Below are 26,378 nucleotides of genomic sequence, written 5' to 3'. Positions count from 1 at the left end.
TGAGGTGTAGAAGAAAATGAGAGGCATAGATAGACTGGATAGTCCGATGCCTCTTTCCCAGGTTGGAAATGGCTATCATTTGAGGACATATTTCACATGGAATCATAGAATGCCTACTGTGGGAAAACAGGCCATTAGCTCCACAAGCCCAGACCAATCCTCTGAAGAATATCACAACTAGACCGCTTCCTCTACACTATTAAACTACATTTCTCATAACTAATGCATGTAACCTCTACAGCAATGAACTCAATGGGTAATTTAACACGGCCAATTGGATCACCTGAAGGAAATCCAAGCAGACACAGGCAGAATGTGCAAAATCCTCGCAGACAGTCGCCCGAGGCTGGAAGGAAACTTGCGTCCCTCGCTCTGTGTGGCAGCAGTGCAGCCACTGAGTTCAAACTCAATGCTAAACACTGAAAACATTAAAAAATAAAAATAAAAAATAGTGATCAGAGAAAGGTTTTGGGAAGTTGACAGAGGTAAGTTCTTTATACAGAGAGTAGTAGGTTCGTAGAATGCACTACCAGCAGTGGTAGTAAAGTCAGATACATTAGAGATATTTAAGGGTCTCTTGTATAGGCGCATTGATGATAGTAAAATGAAGAGTATGCAGGTTAGTTGGTCTTAGAGTAGAATAAAAGGACGGCACAACATCAAGGGCCCAAGGGCCTGTAATGAGCTGTACTGTTCTACGTTCTTTTGGCAGAAATATTTCTGTTCCCTTTAAATACTAGTGAGGACGCAAAGGACAAGAATAGCTAATGTTTGTTCTTTCTTTAAGAAAAGGAGCCAAAATAATTCAGGAAATTATAGATCACTCTGCCATACATCCATACGACGGGAGTTATTGTATAAGATGATTAATGGGGAGGATTGAGTCTCATGTGTAAATACGAAGGGGATAATACGCTGAAAATGCCCGGACCCTAAGGACCATTGATGGACTGAGGGAATGAATAAGATGATAAAGAAAGCAGGTGGCAGGATTGCTTCTTAGGTGTGGATACTGGTAATTAAAGTATTTAGACATATTGCAAATGTGCAAGACTTGCATCAGACCACATTTGGAGTACTGTGCACTTTTCTCCTCGCTAGATGAGCGGAAGATGATGTAGGCTTTGAAGAGAATGCAGAAGAGGTTTAACAGAGTATTGTCTGGATTGGAATATATGGCCATCAGGAAATGTTGGCCAAACAGAAGCATAAACAGACAGAGAAAAGAAGGATTTTAGACCATATGAAGGCAGATGGGATCAATTTAGAACACTATCCTGGTCGATACAAGCAAGTCCGACTATAAAGCCAATTCCATGTATACATTTCAATGTAATTATCATAATGTTTGTCGTGCACTCGGTCAGATGACCCCAAACATTCTTAAGCAGGCAGCCCAGACAATAACGTTGCAATTTGTTTGATAAGTGTACGGTAAAAATTACCCGGATTAAGGTAGCAAGGTTGACTACCAGGTTTGGAAGACAAAAACAAAATCTATTCACAATATTACACGATGAAACTCGACGAACAGAATAAAGAACCCCGAAAAAACTCAATCTATCCAAACTAGACTTAAATATGAGGTGCTGCTTTCTGGTAAGGCAAATTTGGGCATGACATATAACTTAATGGTCATGTCCTGGAGAGTGTGTCGAGCAAAGAGACTTTCTCTGGAGGTTTACAGTTCACTGAAAGTGGAGTCGCTGGTTGGTAGCGCAATGATGAAGGCGATTGGTACACTTGATCAGTGTATTGATTATTGGAGTTGAGGCATCATGTTGTGGCTGTACAGGATATTGGTTCGGACACTTTTGGAACGCTGCTTTCACTTCTGGTGTTCCTGCTGTAGGAAAGATGTTGTGAAATTTGAATAGGTTCAGGAAATATAAAGAAGGAGGTTGCCAGAACTGAAACATTTGAGCAATAGGGAGAGAGTGAGCAGGCTTCAGAGTATCAGAGGCAGAGGGGTGACCTAATAGTGGTTTATTAAATCATGAGGCGCATGAATGGGATGCATAGTGAAGGTATGTCTGCTGGTGTAGAACGAGTCAAATCGAGAGGCCATAGGTTTAAGGTGTGAGGGTTAAGATTAAACAGAAATCTAAGAGGAAATATTTTCACACAGAGGGTGGTGCGTGTATGGAATGAAGTGGCAGAGGAGGTAGTGGAGGCTAGCAAAATTGCAATGTTTAAAAGGCATCTTGACTGGAACATGAATGGGAAGAATTCAGAGGGAAAAGAGTTGGATGCTGTCAAATGTGACGAGATTAATTTAGGATATCTGGTCTGCATGGATGAGTTGGACCAAGCAGCCTGTTTCAATGCTGCATGCATCTATGACTAGACAACTCCAAGTTACACTTTTTCAATCTGTTGAGATTTTTAGTTTCGGGGACGAAAGTATTATTAAGTGCAGCATTGGAGAGTCTGAATATATGGTGTGAATTTCGTTGATAATGTACGAGAAGATAGAATCTGCGTAAAACAGATGACGTGAGAACACAAGCATGGGAAACAACAACACTCGTACTTTTGAGGCATAACGTGTTGGTTTTGGGTGGTGCATGGGCTGGTGAAGAGACAAAGAAGGAACCTATATATGATAGGTTAAAATCAAGGAACTTATGATTGCAAAAGGTGATTGTGTTAAGCAGCCCTGGAAAAACGAGATTTAACATACTTCAAGAAAGAATGCTTGTTTGAATTGAAATTTGCACAGAATTGTAGATGGATGACTGGGGAGGAAACCATTAAAATATTCATTTCTAATTGTAACAGCGTTTATTGCAACACCATACGTGCAGAAATAGGAATAGTAATATAACAGCATTATGTGTTCCTGCCGATTGGATAAGCAGTCTCAGAACTGAGAGACAATGGAATTGGTAGCTTTGCGCTGGTGTCAGACCCTGCATCAGTTCCATTGCTCAGAATATATGTGTGCGCAGCTGTTGCGTTGATGGAAGCTTTACTTTTCCCAGACAAAAGCAAAAATTGCACTTGTTATTAGCTGAGGAAAATAGCTTAAGAGGAAAGAGGTTATGCAGAAACATCAGTGGATGGTTACGATTGCACTGAAGAGAGTGAAGAGGAAATATAACAGAGTTTTTCCTGAGATGGAGAAATTTAGTTATGCAGGCAATTTGACAAGAAAAGACAAAGATTATTTTCTGTTGAATAGAGGACACTGATAATGGGCAGGATCTAAAGTTTCTCCGAAGTGAAGATATCAGTTGCTATTTGGCATTAAATTTAACGTAATCGACAGAAGAGTTAGAGTGACATGAGGCTATTCCTTTTCATCTAGACAGTTGTGGACATCTGCAGCTCATTTCCAACAAGTGTGGTAGAGACAGAAACCTTCATAAAATGCATTAAATGTGTCCTTTGTGATACCATGGATTACAGGGCAAACCGATGGACTGGGAAATGAGATTAGAGCATTTGGATACTTCTGACAAAGGCTGGGTGAGCTTCATGCCCCTTTTTTATGCTCTGAAGACTCTTCAAATTGATTCTAGTCCTTTCTATCTGAGTAAAGATAGATATTAATCTGCAATGGCTAGTCCACTGTCGGGAATTATATCAATGCAAGTACCCAAAGAGCTATACCAGTTACTCCAATGTACATGTTGCCTTTGAATTACTTCGTACTTAGATACAGCTTCAGTGTACACGTTTGTTCACATTCCATGTATCTCTACGTCACGTCTACCTCTCTTCAACACATCACCTGTTCGCAACTGTGATATTGCTAGTCTGGCTTCGATTGTTGATAATGTAGTCAGTGTGGTTTGAAAGTGGTTTGAAAACAATTAGGTTGTGGAAATTCGCTGGATATGGCATTCACTCCCTCCTATGGTTGGTCCTTGGTACATATCACAACTGCCTCATCTTGGTTGCATGATCTCTCTCCCTGAAAGCTGTATAAAGCTGAAGCATACTGATCACATTCCCGAGTGTTAGGTTTCACCACAATGTGATTTTATTGGGAACATTATGACTAATGCCATCGATTTACCCATCTTAATATTGGTGGACTACGCCCATAATTCAATTGATCCATTGCTGACACCCTCATTTTTATTAAGTTCTGATCCATCTTATGAAGCCTTAGCTTCCTTCCTTATACTCTCTTCATGCCCTGTCGATCAACAGTTGGCAAATATCATTGTGCTGCATCAATTCAGGACTTCTGACCATACTGAATTTAATTGGCTCAATCCAGTCGATAACAGTTCGCTTTCCTAAGACTATAACATTCTGAAATCAAATTTTAAAACTTCTTTTTCTCTCAACGTCGTCTTGTTCGCATGATTTTTCAAAGCAAACACTTAATCACGTTTATAGCTGACTCAATAAGAATCTCATTAATCACTTCTCTGTGAACATTATCATGGCATCGCTCCTGTATATGTTTTGCAATGTCTTATGCAACTACAGTTAAAGGCTACAAAATATGCGGTTGAATGAAGGATGAAGCAGGATTTATATGGGACAAAGATGTAGTTCTTCGTGCTTTAAAATGGAGCAAACATTGAATGAGGTAATTATTAAATCACTGACAGTCAGAAACTGCGTGACAGGATACAGAAAGGAAAACTCCAAATGATTGCACAATAATTCACAAAGTATTCAAAATAGAAAGAGAAACTGAAACAGGCAGCAGTGGATGCAATACGACCTTCTGAAACATATCTCTACTCTACATTATCGCTTCAAGGATACATTCAATCGATTAGTCTTGTAAGAAGTCATTTTTCATAACTTTTCACACGGGAACATTAAGAAATATTTTTTCCTGTGCCTATACTATGTTGGATCGAGTGATGAAGGGAATGTATAATGAATATATAATGGTATGTGTTATTGTCGAACAGAACGCTTGCAGTTAAGGCTGTCAGATGGTGTAAACCTTTCTGCTGGTCGAACGCAGATTTACTACAAAATGGCTTGAGACTCAATTGTGATGATTCCATGGATGTGGTAGACACCGAAGTGATTTGAAAAAAAAACTGAGTTGTGGAAATTCACTGGATATGACATTCCCTCCCTCACCCGGAACGAATTCAGGCTCAACTTGGTTGAAAGATGTGAAGTGCATCAGAAATGAGTTATTTCTCTGCGAATGCCCTCCAGCACTATTGGGTCACCAAGACGATTGTTCCCTGAAAAACGATGTGAGAATTATGTGATCAGGCGAGGTTATTCTCAATGTACATTGTAGGTGATGCGTCATGTTGATGTTTGTATACCGAACATAGAAAAAATAAAATTTACAGCCCAGGAACAGGCTCTTCAGCCCTCCAAACCTAAGTCAACCTAAATCCACTGTTTAAACCTATCGCCCAATTCCTAAGCATCTGTATCACTCTGCTCCCCAGATGCATCTTAAATGAATCTACTGTGCCTGTATTTACTATCTCTCTTGGCAACATGCTCCAGGCACATACGACCCTCCGTGTAAAGTATTTGCCGCGTGTATCCACCTTGAACTTTTCACCTCTCACCTTGAAAGCATGATCTCTCGTTACTGAATCTTTCACCTGGGGAAAAAAAACGCTTATATCTATCTACCCTGTCAATACCCTTCATGAGTTTGTAGACCTCAGTCAGGTTTCACCGCAATCTCCTTTTTTTGAATGAAAACAATCCTAACCTATTCAATCTCTCTTCATAGCTAGCACCTTTCATACCTGCTAACATCCTCGTAAAACGTTTTTGCACCCTTTCCAAAGCGTCCACATAGTTTTGGTAATGTGGCGAGCAGAACTGTACACAGTATTCTAAATGTCTGTACAATGTGAATATGATCTGCCAGCTCTTATACTCAATACCCCGTCCGATGAAGAAAAGCATACCAAATGCCTTCTTAACCACTCTATCCAACTGTGCAGCAACTATCAGGGTATAATGGACCTGAACTCCCAGATCTGTCCGCTCATCAACATTCCCAAGGCCCTTCCGTTTACGGTATAATTCACTCCAGAATTAGACTTTCAAAAATGCATCACCTCACATTAGGCTGGATTGAACTCCATTTGCCACTTCTCCGCCCAACTTTCCAGTCTATCAGTATTCGACTGGATTATTTGACAGTCCCCTACGCTTTCTGCTACTCCACCAATCTTCGGGTCATTTGCAAACTTGCTGCTCATGCCAACAGTGTCCTCTTCCAGATCATTCAGATATATCCCAAACAGCAGTGGCTCCAACACTGATCCCGTGGAACACCACTGGTCACCTTTCTCCATTTCGAGAAACTCCCTTCAACTACTACTCACTGACTCCTGTTGCTCAACCAGTTCTTTATCCACCTAACTAGAACACCCTGCACACCATGTGACTTCACTCGTTTCAGTAGTTTACCATGGGGAACATTATCAAACGCCTTACTAAAGTCCATGCATATGACATCTACAGCTCTTCCTTCATCTCTCAACTTGGTCACTTTCTCAAAGAATTCTATGAAGTTGGTAAGACATGATCTCCCCCGCACAAAACCATTTTGCCTATCATTGATTATCCCATTCTTTTCCAATATAAAGATACTGGGAAGAATATACAGCAGCGGCAGGAATTGACCTAAAGAGTCCTTGATGTTCACATACTACATGGAGCATGGAAAACAATTCTTTCCTCTATTCCAAAATGCTTTTAGATTAGATTACTTACAGTGTGGAAGCAGGACCTTCGGCCCAACAATTCCACACCGACCAGCTGAAGCGCAACCCACCCATACCCCTTTACCTAACACTATGGGCAATTTAGCACCTGACTTGCACATTTTTGGACTGTGGGAGGAAGCCGGAGCACCCGGAGGCAGCCCACGCAGACACGGGAAGAATGTGCAAACTCCACACAGTCAGCCGCCTAAGTCGGGAATTGAACCCGGGTCGCTGGCGCTGTGAGGCAGCAGTGCTAACCACTGTACCACCGTGCCGCCCGCAAATGGAGCTATTCTATGGAGTTATTCCTCTATCAGATACACAACAAGTTTGGCATTAAAGGTGACATTGGTAGTCCATTGTCAGTGATCGAGCTGATGTAAATATTTGCCTGAAGGTTAAAAAGGACTTACTTCAAGTTATGTATCCTATCACTGTAAATGTGATTCCTGCCTGTGTGTCCCTCAAGCTTTTCACGACCGGAGAAGGAAAGAGTGCTTGATTTCTATACACTTCCTACCAGACTTCACCACATTAGACACTAAAACCACCTATGTATTTCCTTGTACTTGTAGTTTTCACGATTTTCCTGAGCAGGTACTATATTCTGTAATTTGCTTTCAACTGCAACATATGAAATTGTCTTGAGTAACAAAATTCAAATTGTTTCTAGGAATATTCATGGGCCATGATGTCAGCACCAGACTCAAAGGATCGCCCGTTCCAGTGCTTTGCAAATCTGACAATCTACTTTCACCACATACGTTCTGTGTGCTGTCAGTTTCTTCTTCTCAACAGTTGCACATGCTCAATCTTGTCACAAGATTACACTGGAACCTTTCTGAAGGTCTTTGTAATCTCCACGCACATTGCATCTCCTGGCTTACTTCTATGTATTATTTCTGTCATTTCTTTCAATCGTTTATTCTGGCATGACATGTATGATGAACGAAAAAACAAAAACTAGAAACTACAGATGCTGGAAATATGAAACTCAAAGAGAAATGACTTGGGAAAATCTTTAAGTCTGGCAGAATCTGTTGAGACAAAGCAGAGTCAATGCTTTGGATTCAGGTTGACTCTGCTCTCTATCCACTGATTCTGCCAGACCTGCTGAGTTTGCCCAGCCATTCCTGTTTTTATATCATGTGTGATGTTCGGTTCGATACCGTATGTTGGACACCAGGCGTCAAACATAGGTATGCACCCAAAACATAAGCAATTTATCAATCTGGATGTCTGTTATTGTATGAACAGGGTACAAGGCGAAGTGGCTGGTGAATGGAAACCATCGCTGTCAAAAGAGAGTGGAAATGTTCGACAATGGGACCTGGCGAACAGTGGGATCAGATGGCCTGGAGTCACACAATGAGAAAATAATTTGTGAGCAATTGTGCTGTGGTGCTGATAAGTATATTGATTATGACACTCACTCATTCAGAGCAAGAACAGGCCATGTTTGGCTCGATGAAATGGAGTGTTTGTCACACTGGTCTATCCTGTGGCAATGGGGCCAGCAGTACAAAGATGCAAGTATTGTATGCTCAAGTAGCAAGATAGACCTCAATAATCGGTTATTATTTCAAACACTTACATTCAATAAAGTAAGCATCTTTCTCCTCTTATCAGTGATCGGTGTGAGAAAGGAGCTGCCCCTCAGTTCAAATTCCAGCCATCAACAATTCTGTCCTAATCATGAATATGTCAACTCTCTAAATGAAATTTCTGCTTTGTACTGCGTTTAATAACAATCAGTTCTGTGCTGCAGATTCACAACACTGCGTTCGCCTGGATGGAGAAAGCAGCTACTGATCTGGGAAGCTGGAGATCGTGTGCGATGAAAGCTAGGGCACATTGTGTGGGAATTCCTAGTACAAAACTGATACCAATATTGTCTACATTCAGCTGAGATATGGATCGACTCTACTCGCTCAAGGAGTGTCTACTCGCTGTCTCCCTGGGTAAAGATCTGATCTGACAAAACGATGAGATGTTGAAGGGAGGGGAATCCTTTCTGTCCGACTGTCTCTCCTTAGCTCCAGCTGAAAGGGACTGCAATCACAAGGAAACTGCCAGTGTGATCTATTCTGTTAAGCAAGACGCTGACCGGTCCCAACCAGTAATAAAAAATGTTGCAAGTTATTGTCAGCAATTGTCGTCCAAATTAATTTTCGCGTTCATGAGTGCTTGTGCAATCTATCCCTCTGGATCAGAACTGTTGTCAACTTTTCCTGTACGTCCACTTGCATGTATTCATGATTGAGTTAATTGTTAATATTTGAGTTAATGTTCGGTCCATGACGAATGACAATATGGTTTATATTTCATTGTTTGAAGTTAATGCCGGTGTTTCCAGATTGATGGATTTGCTACAATTATACAAGGCAGCTCATAAATAAGCCAAATCTCTGTAATCCCTTCTTCAATGATAGGAACGTGAATCTATTTCGGTACCTGTTATGGGCTGCCTGCGAGTCCTGTTCGTCAGTGATTTGATTCCAATACTGGGAGCGATGCAGAGAAAATTACGAATGAAACTTAAGCCTCATCTCTACTGACTGAGCTAACACTGAATCACTATTTTTCTTCCAGGTGTTGTCGGGTCTGTAGATTGTTCTTGCAATTTTCCATTACTTGGCCTGGATGGCAATGATTGTGTGGATGTTTCTGGATATTTGTTTTCTCCAAGGGCTTTAGCCATTGAAACGCTAAGTTTAAATTCATACTGAGGTAATAAAAAAAAGTCAAGCCAGTAAATAGAAGTTAAAACAAGATTACAACTGCATGAAGTATTTATAAAATTCCTCAATATATTTGGAGTGAAAAAGAATTAACTTTTAATGTGGAGTTGTCCGAAATGATTATCATTGAGAAAGAAAGTCAAAGACTGTACATGCTTCCCTTTCATTCAGCCTGTAAATTACACCGAGAACAAGTTACTGATAGCGTCGATGATTCCTTAAGTTTCCTACTTCTTAGAAGAAAGCACAGTACAGCATTATAAAAGCCCTTCGCCTCGATATTGAGCCGTCATTTTGTCCAAACTAGCCTGCAGACTCTTCATTTTAATATCATCAACGAGCCTACCCAAGAGTAGCTTAAATGTCCCTAATGTATCTGACTCTACTACAGTGATGGCAGCCACCACTATCTGTGTAAAGAAGCTACCTCTGACAACTTCCAGAAACCTTCCTCCAATCACCTTAAAATTACGCCCCCTCTTAATAGCCAGTTACACCCTAGGAACAAAGTTTCTGGCTATCCACTCTTTTTATACATCTCAGTATTTTGGACACGTCTATCAAGTTATCACTCATTCGTCTTCACTTCAATGTGAAACGCCATAGCTTCCTCAAACATTTTCATAAGAAATGCCCTTCAGTCCAGGCTGCATTCTAGTTAATCTCCTCCGCATCCTCTCTAACGCTTCTACACTATTCCTATAATGAAACGACCAGAACTGAACACGATATTGTCAGCGTGGTCTTACCAGGGCTTTATAGAGCTGCAGCATAACCTCGCAGCTCTTAAACTGAATACCCTTGCCAAATGAAAGACAACACATCATACACTTTCTCAACAAGCCTATCAACTTGGGTGGCAACTTTGAGGTTCTTAGATTCCAAGATCTACTGTTTTCCCACACAACCAAGAATCCTGTCCTTAACCCTGTAATCTGCATTCAAATTTGACCTACCAAAATTAATCACCTCACACTTTCCCAGGTTGAACTCCATCTGGCACTTCTCCACTCAGTTCTGCATTCTTTCAATGTCCCTTTGCAACCTACAACAGCCATAATCAGCTCTACTAGTCTTCGTGTCATCGGCAAACTTAGTAATGCACCTTTCCATTTCCTCATTCCACGTCATTTATAACAAAGAGTAGAGGTCCCAGAACAGAAACCCTGTGGAGCACCACTGGTCACCGAGCTCCAAGCTGAATTCTTTCTATCTACCACCACAGCCTGCCTTCAATGTCCAGCCAATTCCGTATCGAGACAGCCAAATTTCCCTGTGACCCATGCCTCCTTACTACCGCTTCGACCCGACCATAGGGAACCTTATCAAACGCCATTTTAAACCCAATGTACGCCAATTCCACTGCTCTATCTTCATCAACGTGTTTTGTCACATCATCAAAGGCATGCTGCCTAATTGTAATCAAACAAGGCTTTTGCAAATAATGATAAATCCTGTATCTCAGAATCCTCTTCAATGCTTTACCTACCACCAATATCAGACTGACTGGTCTGTAATGCCTAGGGTTATTCATACTCCCTTTCTTGAACAAGGGAAAAAAAACATTTGCCATCCCCTAAATAATACGACTCCTGTGGACAGTGAGGATGCAAAGACGTAGCAATCTCTTCCCTTGTCTCCTGAAATAAAATTGGGCACATCCCTTCTGTTCCAGGAGGCTTATCAAAATTTCCAACCAATCCTACTTCTTAACATCAACCAGTACGAGACTATCAACGTGTTTCACGCTGTCTTGACGAATGGGAACGTCTCTCTCACTATTGAATACTGAAGCAACATATTCATTAAGGGCCTTACCTACCTCCTCTGACTCCAGGTACAAGTTCCAACCACGATTCCTTATTGGCCCAACCCTTACTCTGGCCATCCTCTTATTTCTCACATAAGTGTCGAACTCCTTGCAGTTGTCATTAAACATACTTATCAAGGCTTTGTCATACCCACTTCCCACTCTTCGAGTTCTACAGTTTTCTTTCCTGGCTAGCTTGTAGCACTGCCTGATCCTTGCTTCCTCAATCTTAGTAAACTTCCTTCTTCCTCTTGACTAGAGGTTCCAAATCTCTTGTCATCCAAGGTTCCTTCACCCCTATTATCCCTTCCTTGTCTCAATAGGATAAAATTGCCAAAGCACTCGCAGCTAGTACTTCCAACACAACCTTCACGTTTCTGTCGTGAATTTCCCTGAGAATATCTGCTCCCAACATATGCTTCACACTTCTAGCCTAATAGCTTTGGAATTCTCCCATCTTAATTAAATACTTTTCTAAACAGTGTGCTCCTTCCCTTTCTATGACTATAGTGAAGGTCAGGGAGCTGGAACCATGATCACCGAAATTTTTTCCGACCGAAACATTTGACACCTAACCATGTTCAATGCCAAGCACCAAATCCAATATGGCCTCCCCTGTAGACAACCTATCAACGCATTGAGTCAGTAAGTTTTCCTGGACACATCTGGCAAAAGCTGCTCCATCCAAACTTTACGAACTATGGAAGTTCCAATGAATGTTAGAGAAGTTGAGGTCACCCATGACAACAATCCTTTTATTTCTGTACCTTTCCAGAATCTATCTCCCAATCTACTCCTCCGTGTCTGTTTTGGTATTGGGGATCGATAGAAAACTCCTAATAAAGTTACTGCCCCTTTCCACTTTCTGACTGTCACACATAATGACTCATTGAACAAACCCTCCTCAACAACTTCCATTTCTGCAGCTGGTGTACTATTCCTGATTAGCAAAGCCAACCACTCAACTCATTTAGCTCCTGCACTATTCCTCTTGAAACATCAAAACCCAGAACACCTCACCACCCTTCCTGCTTTGGCGATATCTAAATCTCTGTTACGGTCACAACATCGTAGCTCCAAGTACTAATCCACGCTCCAAGTTCTTCTCTTTTATTTCTGACACTTTTTGCGTTAAAACAGTCATACCTCAACCCATCATAATAACTGCAGCTTTGCCCTGTCTATCTTTTTCACAACATTGTTATCGTCCCATTTTTTAACCGAGCGGTATCTTGAACATTGATTCGTAACCTCCTCACGGACATGAAGATTATTCTTTTTTCTTTGTCGATAAATTATTAACGTTTTAATTTGTTCATTGCATTAAACAGTTTCAATTCCTGCAGTCAACATTTACGCTCACAGTGTAGCTGAGAATTTTATTGAATAGACTTTAGTATCTGTAATATTAGAACAGAACTGCCCATATACGTTCCAAAAAACAACATCTCACTCTTATGTTTAACATACTAAGTTTCATACACTTTTGAGATACAGCCTTTAATCGTGGTTTGCTCAGACCTTGTTGCAAACTCTTCTTGCCCTCAGTGATCAGTCAACATTGTGTCAATGTCCTCTTCTACAGGATTGCGTAAACTCATGTTTTGTATTAATGTTGCGTCACAAATACACACAGTGTTGTTGCGGCTGTTCAACTATAAATGCTTACCCATCTATCCTTCCTTCAACAGATATTTCTTGCAGAGGCTCTAGGCTTGCTTCGTACCAAGGAATTTATGCAGGAATTGAAAATATTCACCCTGACAAGAAGACAGTTCAGAAACTTGGAATAGGTACATATTCCCTACTTCATAGTGAATCGTGACTGAATAAGAATGGCCTGACTTCAAGTTTCAGTTTTCAAAGATTAGTGAAGTGAATGAGCATGATCATTTGTCAAATTACTGTCCTCATGTGAGGGAAGCTATCACAGAAAATGTGTCTCTTCCTGTGTTTCGTGCAAGGAAGAATTTAAATATGATCATTCCGACTGCCCTCCATTTTTGATAGATTACTTCTGACATGTATTTGAAAATACAAACACAACTATGCTTTTCACTTCGTCCCTGGTTCCACGCTGACCCCTTCAGATATCTGAACAATTAATACATTTGTGATTGGTTTTACAATAATATAATCATGCTAATAAGTCTGGGTTACATAGCACCTGATAGTGCAAGGAAAACTGAGGAATTATGATGTACACAAAAATGATGAAGGACAGAAGTCTGAATAGTGCAGACTGAAGCCATTCCGCCCATCGTGCCTCGACTTGTTCTAATACCCGATGCCAAAGAATAATAGACCAATCAAACGTTTTACTTCTATGATCTCACTTGTGTGATATTTGGGGAAGATCCGATAAATGGACATATATATGAAATGGTGATGCGATTTGAGTCTACAAAGATTGTAAAAATCCCAATGGAGAACTTGATCAAAACGTACAAGACACATCATATACGGACTTGAATTAAGCTAACACCTGCAGGTTTGATCTTGATATCAGTATTGTTGTCATAAAATTGAGAAGGAACTCCTCTCACTGACAAATGATGGTAGTGGTCTTTCCTCACTTGGGATTGCAAAGAAATTCGCATCTTAAGCAAATCACTGTGCTTTCGCACTGCCGTCACTGCTTTCAATTCTGTTATCAATATTGCATTTACTGAAAATACAAGAAGAACATTCAAAGCTATCTGAGCCTTACCTCCACATGCTGATAGCTGCAAACGAGCTGTTTTAATGGATAAGGATGTTAATTTCCATGCCATGAAGAACGACCTTAAATTAGAAACTCGTAGATATCGATTAGACACTGCGTTCTGCCAGCTGCTTCAGTAGCAGAAATGATCCTCACCAGATTGTGAGACGACAAGTCAGCAGATCTATTGTTTCGTTGGATCACCAACTGGCGGCATGGAAAATATGGATGGTGGGGTTTTAAGTGTTTCCAATTCTAAATGCTTGGTGCTCACTGGGGCCTCAGGTCCTGCAGACCTTTCCCTGCCAAATGCAAAAAGTGGTGGATTTGATGCAGTCGTTCTGTGGAAATACTCTTATACTCATTGCTGAGGAAGAATAAGTCCCTGTAATTTGAACATAAATGCCAATAACGGAGATACGGTCTGTCCCGCTGAGTCTTTTTCTGCAATACCGATTTTGTTTTGGATTTCCAACATCCACAGTCTTTGTGATGTTCTGCAACTCCTCTATCTCTTTTCCATCTTTAACGTCACTGCATGTACCTTTTCAGACTAAATCTCTGCAAAATTGAAAATATATACAGTGTATTTCAATCCCGTGAATAAATTGCCATATGTTGCAATGTTTGATCTATCTTATCAAGGTCAAAAATAAAAGTCCGAGTGATAGTGAAAATGATGAATAATCATTGCTCTGAAACTCACGATAGGTTCAATAGCAAGGGGGCATATATTAACTGTGAAAACAAGGAAATCGAGGAGATGTGAGGAAAGTATTCAATGTCGTGGTTCTGTTTGCCGAGCCTTTTATTCATATGTGAGAAACAAGAGGGTAATGAGAGAAAGGGTTGTCTGAGAGTGGCTGTTGGTTTGTGTACTACTGTGAGTCCTCATGGTCGTAGTAGTCTGGCTCTCAGTTCAGAAATGTTCTTGATGTATGGTAACGTGGCTTGTCCTGTGGGTTGTGGAATATCCTCATTCCGTTGTCTTTCCCTTAGGCACCTGTTGATGAAATTGCGGGGGTATCCGTTTTTGGTGAACACATTGTAGAGGTGTTCTTCTTCCTCTTTTTGCAGTTCTGGTGTGCTGCAGAAGAAGAACACCTCTGCAATGTACAATCCTCCTGAATGCCACACACGCATTTTTCAGCTTCCTGACAGCTCTGAATGTAGCCAATTATTACTTGAATCATCTCAGTCAGTACATCACTTGCAATGGCTGGTGTTGCAGTCTTACCTGTGTTGCATGCTCAGAAGACCCATCTTTTTCTTTCTGATAACAGACGTTCCCATGATGCCTTCAACACTGACATGCACGGAAAATGTGATACACAATTTTAAAACGTCCAGATCAAACTGATAAGAGCTAGATTTTCCTGCTGTTCCAGTGTTTCTGATGCAGAGGAGAGAATGGGATTCCCTGGTGTTTTGTGGAATTGTGAAATATATTGAAAATCATTATAGAAAGCTTGATATTTAGTTTTCGTTTCAGCAGATGATACATGTGATATGAATTTTCAAATTAATAAGGAAAATAATTCTTATCCTGTCACAGAGATGATTGAAATTGTTTTACCAGAGCGGAAAGAAACACGACAGAATTTTCTTTATGTTGTACTTTCTACAAACATCCCACCTGCAAAATCACGCATGGCAAATGATGTTCATTTGCAAATGTCCTCTCTGCTGTGATTTCGTTTAAGCCGCATGCAGCATGTGCACAGCAAATTCTCACAAATCAGTAGGTGATACCTATAGCACAAAAAGTCCAGTGCGATTGTTGATTACAGACTAGGTATTGGCTGAGTGACCATTTGGTACCCACTTCTCTGATATTCTTCAGAAACGATTCTAGGCTGTCTTTTGCATCCAGCTGACCGCATAGATAGAGACACACATCAATGCACCTTTTAAAATATGGCCCGCCTTCAGTCTGACATTACAGATACAATTTTAGTTTCTTTCCCTCCGAACCTCCGGATTGAGAGCTTCAGCTGTGAATTGACAGGCTTATGTTCTGCAAATAGCGCCAAAGATGACTTGAACTCAAGTGGATTCAAATTACGTACTTTATCATTTCAGTAAAATTTCAAAGCCTATTTCAACACGGGACTTTCTGCAGCAGATAATATTGAGAGAATTTGTCCACTATCGTATCCAAACAGCTAAATATTTTTTCTTAATGTAAGTTGAACTTGATTGTAATTCACCAGCATTTACGTTGTTCCTGAAATTGCTATATTTGCATTCTCCATCTTTTTAAGTTCACCTTGTCTCTTTTAATATCAGGCGACGTGCCTATGATTTATCAAAGAAGTATTTCAGAAATTCTATGTGCTTCTCCATAAATCATGAAGAAGAATTTTAAAACTTGTCGAGATAAAGAACTCTACAAAGTGTTCTGTCGCTGTTTAGTGAATGCGATGAGCAAGGCCTGAAATAAATGTTTTGTGTATATATTGACCAAAGAGTTCCAATTGCTGGAAGATGTTCTCAGAGCAAAGAATGACGAATTACTAACACAAGTGGCTGTTTAAAGGGAAGAGATAGTGCACATTAAAAATGTATTAAGGTGGATAAGTCCCTTGGTCTTTCAGAGATCTATCCAAGATTGTTCATGGAGGAAGAGAATACTTGCTGGGACATTGACAGAAATCTTCGATTTCTCTTTGGACACAGGCGAGGTCCCAGAGGTGTAGAAAATAGACAATTGTTTAAGTAGGGTAGCAGGAATAATCCAGGAAATTACAGCTCTGTGAGTACACGTCTGTGATTGCGAAAATATTGGAAAAGTTTCTTAGGGACAAGATCTTTCTCAGTTTTAAAATTGGACATTTTAGCAACATATAACGTGATTTTGAATGGGGGAAGTTGTGCCTCACTAACTTGATTGTGTGTTTTGGGTAGGGGACAAAGATGTTTGATGACGGAAAAGTGTTTGATGTTGCCTACATGGTCTTCTGTAAAGTGTTTGACAAGGTCCCTCATTACAGACTGGCAGGACATGAAATCATATGGTATCGGATTGAGCTGGCAAGATCGGTACAGAACTGGTTTAATCATAGGAGATAAATGGTAGCAGTGGAAAACTGCTCGTTGGAATGAAGGGTTGTGACTGATCGTGTTCCACAGGCATGAATGCTGGGACTTCTGCTGTTCGTGGTCTACCTAAATGATTTGGAGGAAAACGTAGCTGCGCCAGCAGTAAATTTGCAGAGATTGCAAAGATTGGTGGAGTTGCAGATTTTGAGAAGGATCATCAGAGGATACAGCAGGGTGTAGATCATTTGGAGGTATAGGCAGAAAACAAATGGCAGGAAGAGGTTAATCCAGAAACGTGGAAGGTCAAGTCCAATTTGAAACTCTACAGTGAATGACAGAATACTTAGGCGTATTGATTTGCAAAGGGATCAGAGGTGCATGTCGACAGATCACTGAAGGTGGCAGCTCAGATAGATAAATAAATGTTAAAAATGCCTATGGCATGCTTGCCTTCATGGGAAGTAGCATTGGGTATCAGGATAAGCAATTTAAATTGCATCCTTATAGAACTGTAATTGGGTCACACGTCCAATACTTCAGACATTTACGGTCAGCAAATTACCAGAAAGATGCGGATGCTTTGAAGAGAGTACAGAAAAGCTTTTCCAGTATGTCGCCTGGTAAGGGGGATTTTAGCTCTGAAGAAAATTTGGATAATCTGGGTTTGTTTTCATTTGAATGCTGGAGTTGGAGGGCGACGTGATAGATATTTATACAATAGTAAATGGCATGGCTAGAGGGTAAAGTATGGGTCTTTTTTCCAGGGTGGGGTGGGGGTCAATTATTAGGTGACACAGATTCAACGTGGTGGGGGTTGGGGGGTAAGTTTAATATAAATGTCCGAGACAGGTTTTTCAGACAAAGGGTGTTGAGTGGCTGCATGGACCTACCACAAAAAGTGGCGGAACCAAACACACTAACAGTGTCCAAGAAGACATGGACCAGAAGGGAATAGAGGGACATTTCTCCTGTAAGTGTACAAAGCTTTAGCATGGAAGCAGAAAGTATGTTGGCGCTGGCTTGGTGGCCCTCCTATGTTGTACTGTTCTTTGTTCTTTGTTTCCAATCAGAACAAATTTAGACGATATGCAATGATAGACTGTTCTCCATTACTCAGTAATTAGTTGGAAGCACAAAAACAGAAGTTGAAAATTCATTAAATATCCCTTCACAATACATGATTGTAGAGTTCCATGCCACCTCTCACTATTCTTTTGAACCAGCGTGGATGCAATCGGTCAAATGTCTTTTATCTTTAGCATAGATCTCTGTGACTCTTTAATGCCTCAGTTAGATACTCTTTTTTTATCCTTGACATGTTAGGAGCTGCGCCCTATCAACCTCATGATTTATGCAGAATTACACAGGATGAGCACGAAGGGGAGGTGGCGGAAATGGATGTGGAGATGGAGATAAATAAGGAGGAAGGAAGAAGCAGGAAGGAAACAATCAGAAATGGACGAAGAATATGTCAAACTAAACCGAGGAATAAGAAGGGGAAATAAAACAAATTCATATTTCTTCATGATTCTACACTTAATTAAAGACAGTGAGACTCATTATCCTTTTGGATGTTTTATTCTTCCATTTAACTCTGTTTTTATAACGCAAGAACACAAGGCAAAACAAAAATATATATAAAAAAACAAACTTCACAAAAAAACTTCTTGATAAGACTATTTTGCTGGTCAGAGAACGAAGACGTTTTCAATGCAGGATAGTACCTATTTATCCCATACAATATGCCAGCGCAAATCCATCCAAGTTCCTGGTTGGCAATTTTAAAAGTCCCAAAGCAGAGCTGACTCAATCAGCTAACATAGGCGTTCAGGATCATTTATGACTGCTTACATTTCCTTGTCAACACAGGGGTTGTATATCATTAACTATTCAGTATATTCAAGACAGAGATTGATGGATTTCTGTAAGTAAAACAAAGAACTGCCTATACTCAAAATCTGAAACAAAAGAACGGTGAAAGCCTTAGGAAACTCTGCAGGTCTGGGAGCAACTATGGAGAGCCTTCAGAAGAAAGATCACAGAACTCGAAATGTTAGATCTGTTTTGTCTCCGCTCAGACTGCCAGACCTGCTGAATTTCTCCAGGCATTTCTGTTGATAGATTTCTAGATGCAGAACCACTCAAACGATACAGTGATATGGAGAATGACATTGGGATAAATCAGCCATAATCAAATGAAATAATGGAGCACATTTAACGATAAGACACATGCTTCCACCATTCTTTCCTCTTCAAATACATTCATCAATTCAAGCACTAGATAAAGAAAGTCCAACTTGATAGGAGGATATTACATTCGAAGACAATTTTGGGATATGATGCAAAACCAACAGGAATTTATTATGGATTGTTCTATTTGCAGAAAAGAAATAGTCTGACAAAGTACCCAAGGATGCATCTAACTCCACTTCTGAACTCATCTCTGAATTTTTGCTGGGTTCCAGCATAAATAAAAGGATTGATGCATGAGCTCAACAATTGCAACATATATCCACTTTGTTGGAGAATGTATATAAAATTGCGGTTATCTGAACCTGAGGAATAAGTTGCGTTTGCTATTCGGACATAAAGCATTGTTACAAAAGACACCACATACAATAGAATGAAACTGGCTGAGATGGCAAAGAGTAAAACAATAGACTTTCTCCGCTTCTCCATCTCTGGGTCAATCGGATTCACGCCACTGCTCTGAGTCCGAAGTCTCATACGGGCTTTATTGGCCACTCGAATGTGCCTGACAGTCAGAGCATTGAGCAGCAAAACCAGAATGAATGGGAGGAAAGGGGTTAATATAGAGCATATCCAGGCGTAGACAATCCATGCTGGAAAGGTATAAATTATATATTTTATGTTACAGAACCAGGGTATATTATCAATTACGTATCTAGGTTCCAGTTGAAAATAGATAAAGATATTTTTTACGCAGCTGAGCATGCACACGGTTCCTATAATGCGTGATGCCATTTTCTTGGTGCAATATTTTAATTTCAGATTCTGACAGGAAATAGATACAAATCGATCAACAGTGAAAACTACCGTTAACCAGGTAGAACTGTCAATTGCTGCAATATTTAAGGCAGAACGAACACTGCACACGGGTGTGATCGACAGGAAACTGGAGGAGAAATAAATCCCAGCAATTCGGTTTAATATTACAGCTGTTATCATAACCAGAAGGTCTGCCACCGCCATAGAAACCAGGTAGTACGTGATACACCCAGTGAGACCACATCGGCTTCGAGACAGAATCATGATCACGGCAAAGTTAGCTGTAATAATGAGGCAGAGAGTGAGAGAGGAGTAGGAGAGTGGTGTGAGAGATTATGAATGGGAACTGGATGTTATTACTTCTAATTCCAACACAATTAGATATTTTGCAGTCTTCTACGCTAAATTACAATGTTTCATCCTAATATTAAGGTAACATTTACCCCTTACCCTCAGAACGAACAATTACTGATTTTGAAATAGCAACCAAGATTTAACTTCAAGGAGGGAAATAGCATAATGGAACAATGGGGACAAGTGTAGCACACTCAGTCCCTCAAACACGTTCTGCCTTTCATTGGAATCATGGCAGATCTCCGGCCTAACTCAACTTACCTGTTTTGTCCATTGTTACCCTTCGTTAATAATAAAAAAACTATCACCAATTTCGAATTTAACAATGCAATAATACGTCAACATTGCCTACTAGGAATCATCGGAGGTCAACAAGAAATCAAATTCACATCACAAGCAAAACAAAAGACATCAAATACACAAGGAAAATAGTAACTTAAAAACCTAATGTGGAGAATATCAATGCAATGAAATAACGGAAATTGCCAAATTGTACAAACGAACTCAAACACAGATTGTACTTTACTGAGGGCCAATCGCTTTCCTTGGAATAAATTATTTTAATGCCATTCACTGCTGGAAAATTTGAAAACTTTTTTGCTCAAAACTGTAGTGAAACAGAAGAAGGTGGATGAAAAATTCATGTTTCTGCCAGTTTTCCGGTCAGGTGTCAGTGATACTGTGTTACTGTAGCTTCAGGATCCCTGGGGGTGTTATGAACGGGACTGAACTGCTGAATTTCGTCAATGAAGATGTGTCCCTCTGACAAAACTTTTTTTCATGCAATGCAAACCTTTATGCTACATAACACACGGAGAATAAGTGATTCATGTTGGCCCCAACTGAACGTTTGAATAAAAAGATTAATAGTGAATGCGAGTTTCAACGGTTATGATGTCTCTCCTCATATGAATGAAATAGTGAAGGTGTGAACAACCTGAGACATTGCCAACTGCAAAGAGTAGAAAATAATATCTCTCATAAGCATTCATACGAACTCAGAAATAAATAAATGAATATGTCAGTATAGAAACGGGAAACGACTCCTGTGTCCCTTGAGATTCATTCATTAGTCAACAGGATCATGGATGGTCTGATTGTGGCAATAAATCCATTTTGCAACCTGCTATTCTTCTCTGTGCCTCTTTTGTTCATCAAAACTGTATTACAAAATTCAAAGAACATGGCTACACCACTCTTTGTGGCAGCCAGCATTCCATGGATTCAGGAGCTTTTATTAGAAATAACAGAGAGCATTGTCAGAACTCCACCTCAAATGTAGGATCCATTATTTTTAAATAGCATCCACTTTTCTTGAGGAAATATTATTTTACAATTCATCAGTCATGTCGCCTCGGCGCCTCTCATATTCCAGGAAAATCAGCTGTCATTCTTCTGAAGTCCAATGAATGCAGACTGCTGTTGTACAATCTTTAATCATCACGTGTTCATTAGTGTTACATGAACTGTTCTGGCGCAACATTGTCCCTTCATAAATAAGAAGACTAAAACGTTACCGAACTCTGGATGTGGTTTCACTGCATAACTGCATCAAAACAACAGTGTTCAAGTTTCATTTCACTAGCAATATTAGACACCAATATCTTGTGACTGGAAACCTTTTGTTTATTATTTCTGTATAAGGACATACAAATCGACTTGTACTCGACTTTTCTGCAATTTCTCCCATTTTCATACATGCCTTGCGATTCTATTTCTTCCTATCAATTATGTCAAGTTCATACTTTCTCACATTGTCTCCATCAGTCATATCTTTACCCACTCATTTGACCTATCTATTTACATTTACTGTAAGTCCTCTCCATAATCATGAGCCTTCGACTTATATTTTGTACGATGAATAAAATGTGGAATTATGTATTGGATCTATTTATACAATCATGAGACCATACAGTACGGAAGTAGCCTTTCAGCCCATTGACTCTGTACCATCAAAATTGCACTGTCGTATACACCTGTGTCACTTTTCCATACTTGGCCCATAGTCCTCAATGTTAGGATGCTCCACGTGCAAGTCTACTTCCATTTCAGAGGTGTGAGGTTTCACGCTTAAGTACCCTCCTGCAAATGCATTCCAGACTCCCAGAACAGTCTGGGTGCAAACTATTATCCCCGAAGCTCCTCGAAAGTTCACTCTTTTCTCTTTAGAAAGGCAAACTTTTCAGTGACTTTTGACGAATGAGAACAGCTGTTCTCCATATACTTAAGCTGTGACCCTCAGAATCTTATCAACCTCCATTAGATGCCTCCTCAACCTTTTCTACTTCAACGAAAATAGCCCGGGCTCACCTAGCATCTCGTTAAAGCTGAAATACTCCACCTTGGAACATCGTGATGAATGTACTTCACACCCGACCAGTGCAATTCCAATTCATCCCAATGGTGACCAGTGTGGAATTCTACGTGTCATGTCTTGTTAACCAGAAAATTTATGTCTTCTCAGCATTTAATATTAGCTGAACGATAATATGGTGATGCTTTTGAATTACACCAGAAATCAGCAATTATTTGATTGTCGAACCAAAATTGGGTAATTTTCAATGAAGCAATCTGCAAATATGACATGTTTTATAGACTGAGAATAGAAATGATGACAATTCCAGATAAATGCTACTGTGCATGGACGGGCAACGATAATGCAGTTGGCAGAACTGCCAAAATGGAGTTGCAAATGGTGTTTGTTCCCTACATTTACACAGCTGGAAATTATTTAATTGTTCAGTACACTTCAATGCTGTGTTAACTTGTAGAAATTATTCTGTCATGATTACTGACAGCAATTACAATATGATAACGCATCTGCACATCCACTTGCAATCAACTAACACATCTCCGTTCACCAGTAAGATCAACGGGCATAACACAAGGCGACTACACTTATGTGAAATGTGCGAAAACTGACCAACAAAGACATTTCAACCTGACAACAGAACAACATTCATACTGCAGTAATAACTCAGTTGCAAGAAATTTATGATTGATAGATCAAACTACATTCATATCAGATGTTTAGCATCCCAACACAATAGTATCGATTATAACACAAGGCAATCGTAATATCTGTGAGAACAATTGTTGTCATCATGCCAAAAATGCAACAAAATCTAATTGCATTGTAAAATGAGAATAGTCCACTGTCAATACGATAAAATATTAATTACAAAGTGTAACAAAAAGCTGGCAACTTCAACAGAACGAGTTATTTTTGCAAGGATCTGAAGTTACAATGTTTAGTGGAATGAATTAGACATACAGTGGTTGAAATATATGCAAGAACTCCGAAGAAATTATAACGATTGTAAAAAAAACTGTTGCTATAAAGTAACGAAAATCATAGAAAAAAGAAATATCTTGTAAAATATAGATAGTAAACAGGTGAATAGTACATCATATTCAATGAAATAAAGCAGATCACGAAAGTACAATGCGTACTGGCAAAATGGAAAACTTGTTGCAGTTAACAAATATCGACAGCATTTTACCTGGAACTCCGATCATTGCAATCACGGGATAGTAAATAGCGAACAGCAGGCCTGATGGTACTTGGTGCATTTTTATCAACGACTTTCTCTGCATTCTACCTTTCACTCTATTTAATCCTTGTTATAGATCATTAAGGACTCCTGGGAAGTAAGAACTTGGGTTGGTTTTGCATGAATTCAAACGATTACAAAAACAGGTTAATGCAGCTGATGCCCGGCAAGTTTTAACGTTTGATTGAACGGAATGTTTATATTTTCATGGGAACAGAGCATGGCCCTGTCAGGAAATACCCAGAAATTGTCGCAGTAGTAGTGTGCACAGATATAGAAACTGTCTATATATGGGTCAATGTCAAAGCAGTGGTTTTCATTGTTGACCACATTTGGTACATTCCAATATTCGAGGGAGACATGATTCGTTTCTCACTTCAGCTCATTTCTCTGTCCACATAATTGCTGACGAGATGCAACATGTTTCCAAATCTCGGTCAAACGCTTTTTGCCTGCAGTCCAGATCCTTTGGCCCTTAAAGTTGTGCTGACCTTTTCTCCTAATATTTATATAAGACCATTCTATCAAAGAATCACTTAAATATCCCGACTGTACCTAACTCTACTACCAATTTGGCAGTGAATTCAACTCTCTGTGTGATGAACCTTCCTCTCATATCTCTCCTAAACCTTCCTCCAATCACATTAAAATTATGGCCCCTTGTGATCGATAGTTCAGCCATTTCCAGTCATTTCAATGCAAATATTTCTGCAATTATTGCAGATAGGTTCAGTCTAAGATGATTACATTTAATGTATAAAGGCTCAGTTCTTTATTAAAATATTCGCTATGGACTTTAACTTGGGGCCTCCTGATGATCAATATGGAGAGTGCCAGCTCACCATGAACAGGTGACAACACAGTCATGTTCAGTATCAATATGCCCTAATCTTTACGTGTAAATTCAATGTACAAGTTCTTTTTCAACTAATGATATACATATGTACAGATTTTGACCCTTGAGGCTGCGTTCAGTGTGTGCAAAATTGCTTACAACAAAGGTTCAAATAATTGCAGATATATCACATTCAACATGTATGAAGCTCGGTGAAACAGAGGAAGCTTGGGATGTTTGTCCACGGATCCCTGAATGCAGCAGGACAGATAACTTAGCTAGATAACAAGGCATAAAGGACACTTGCTCTTCTGAATTGTGATGAAGACTTTATGAGCATGGAGTTTATGTTGGCGTCTAACAGCAATTTAGCTATGCCACAGCTGTAGTACTCTGTAAATGTCCAGTCACCACACTAGACGAAGGGTGTCGTTGCATTGTCGACAATGTAGAAGCTGTTCATCAGAATGCTAGATATGAAGCGTTTCAGCTAGGAAGAAAAGCCAGATTAAAGCTAGGTCAAATCAGAGTGTTCATCTTCAGAGCCATGAGGAATAGTTGACCACAGTTCAGTTCAGTGTGGACAAACCTGGTTCACCAATCTTAAAATCAGTATGTACTTAGATGGGTCAGTATGGTTTTGTCAGCTGCGGAGAAAATCATTCAATAATGCATTCTAAGATTTAAATCAAATTAACGAATACTTTCCACATGGTCTAGTGAAATTCAGAATGTTTAAATGATGAGATATTCATCTGAAAGTGCTTGACTTCATCGCAGACAAGTCCCAATCCATACAGGTATATTCTGAGGTGACAAGGTTCCCTTCAACCCAATAACATTAACTGGCCACTTCAATAACACCAACACACTATGTATGCGAGAACTAAAATCAAATTAGAAACAGAGTAGGAGAGGGAGCATTGCTGGAGAGAGAAAAAGGATTAACACTTCGAACACAAATGTCTCAACCACGATCCACAAAGAAAATTACAGCACAGGAACAAGCCCATCGACCCTCTAAGCCTGCACTGATCCAAATCCTCCATCTGAACCTGTCGTCCATTTTCGAAGCATTATATCCTTCTGCTCCCTACACATTCATGTATCTAGATATATCTTAAAAAGAACGTTATCATGCCCGCCTCTACAACCAATGCTGGCAACGCGCTCCAGGCACTCCCCACCATCTGTGTAAAGAACTTTCTATGCATATTTCAATTAAATTTTCCCCTCTGGCTTTGAAATTAGACCCCAGATATTCAGTTCCCCATTCTGGGAAAAAAACTTCTTACCATCCTCCCTGATTATACCCCTCATGATTTTTTCGACCTCAGTTAAGTCCACCCTCAACCTTCGTTTTTCGAATGAAAATAGTCCTAATCTCCTCAATCTTTCTTCACCTTTCACAGCCTCAATACAAAGCAACTTCCTGGTGAACCTCCTCTGCACCCACTCCAAAACATTCACATCCTTGTGGTGACCAGGACTGTGTGCAGGATTCGAAATGTAGCCTAACCAATGACTTATATAACTGTAACATGAACTGCCAACTCTTGCACTCAATTCCACATCCGATGAAGGAAGCATGCCATATGCATTTTGACCACTCTATCGACCTGAAATGCAACCTTGAGGGAACAATGGACCTGAACTTC

This window comes from Hemiscyllium ocellatum, chromosome 27, assembly GCF_020745735.1.
Source record: "Hemiscyllium ocellatum isolate sHemOce1 chromosome 27, sHemOce1.pat.X.cur, whole genome shotgun sequence".
NCBI classification, from domain to species: domain Eukaryota; kingdom Metazoa; phylum Chordata; class Chondrichthyes; order Orectolobiformes; family Hemiscylliidae; genus Hemiscyllium; species Hemiscyllium ocellatum.
The sequence above is the reverse complement of the archived record's forward strand: the minus strand, read 5'-3'. Positions refer to the sequence as shown.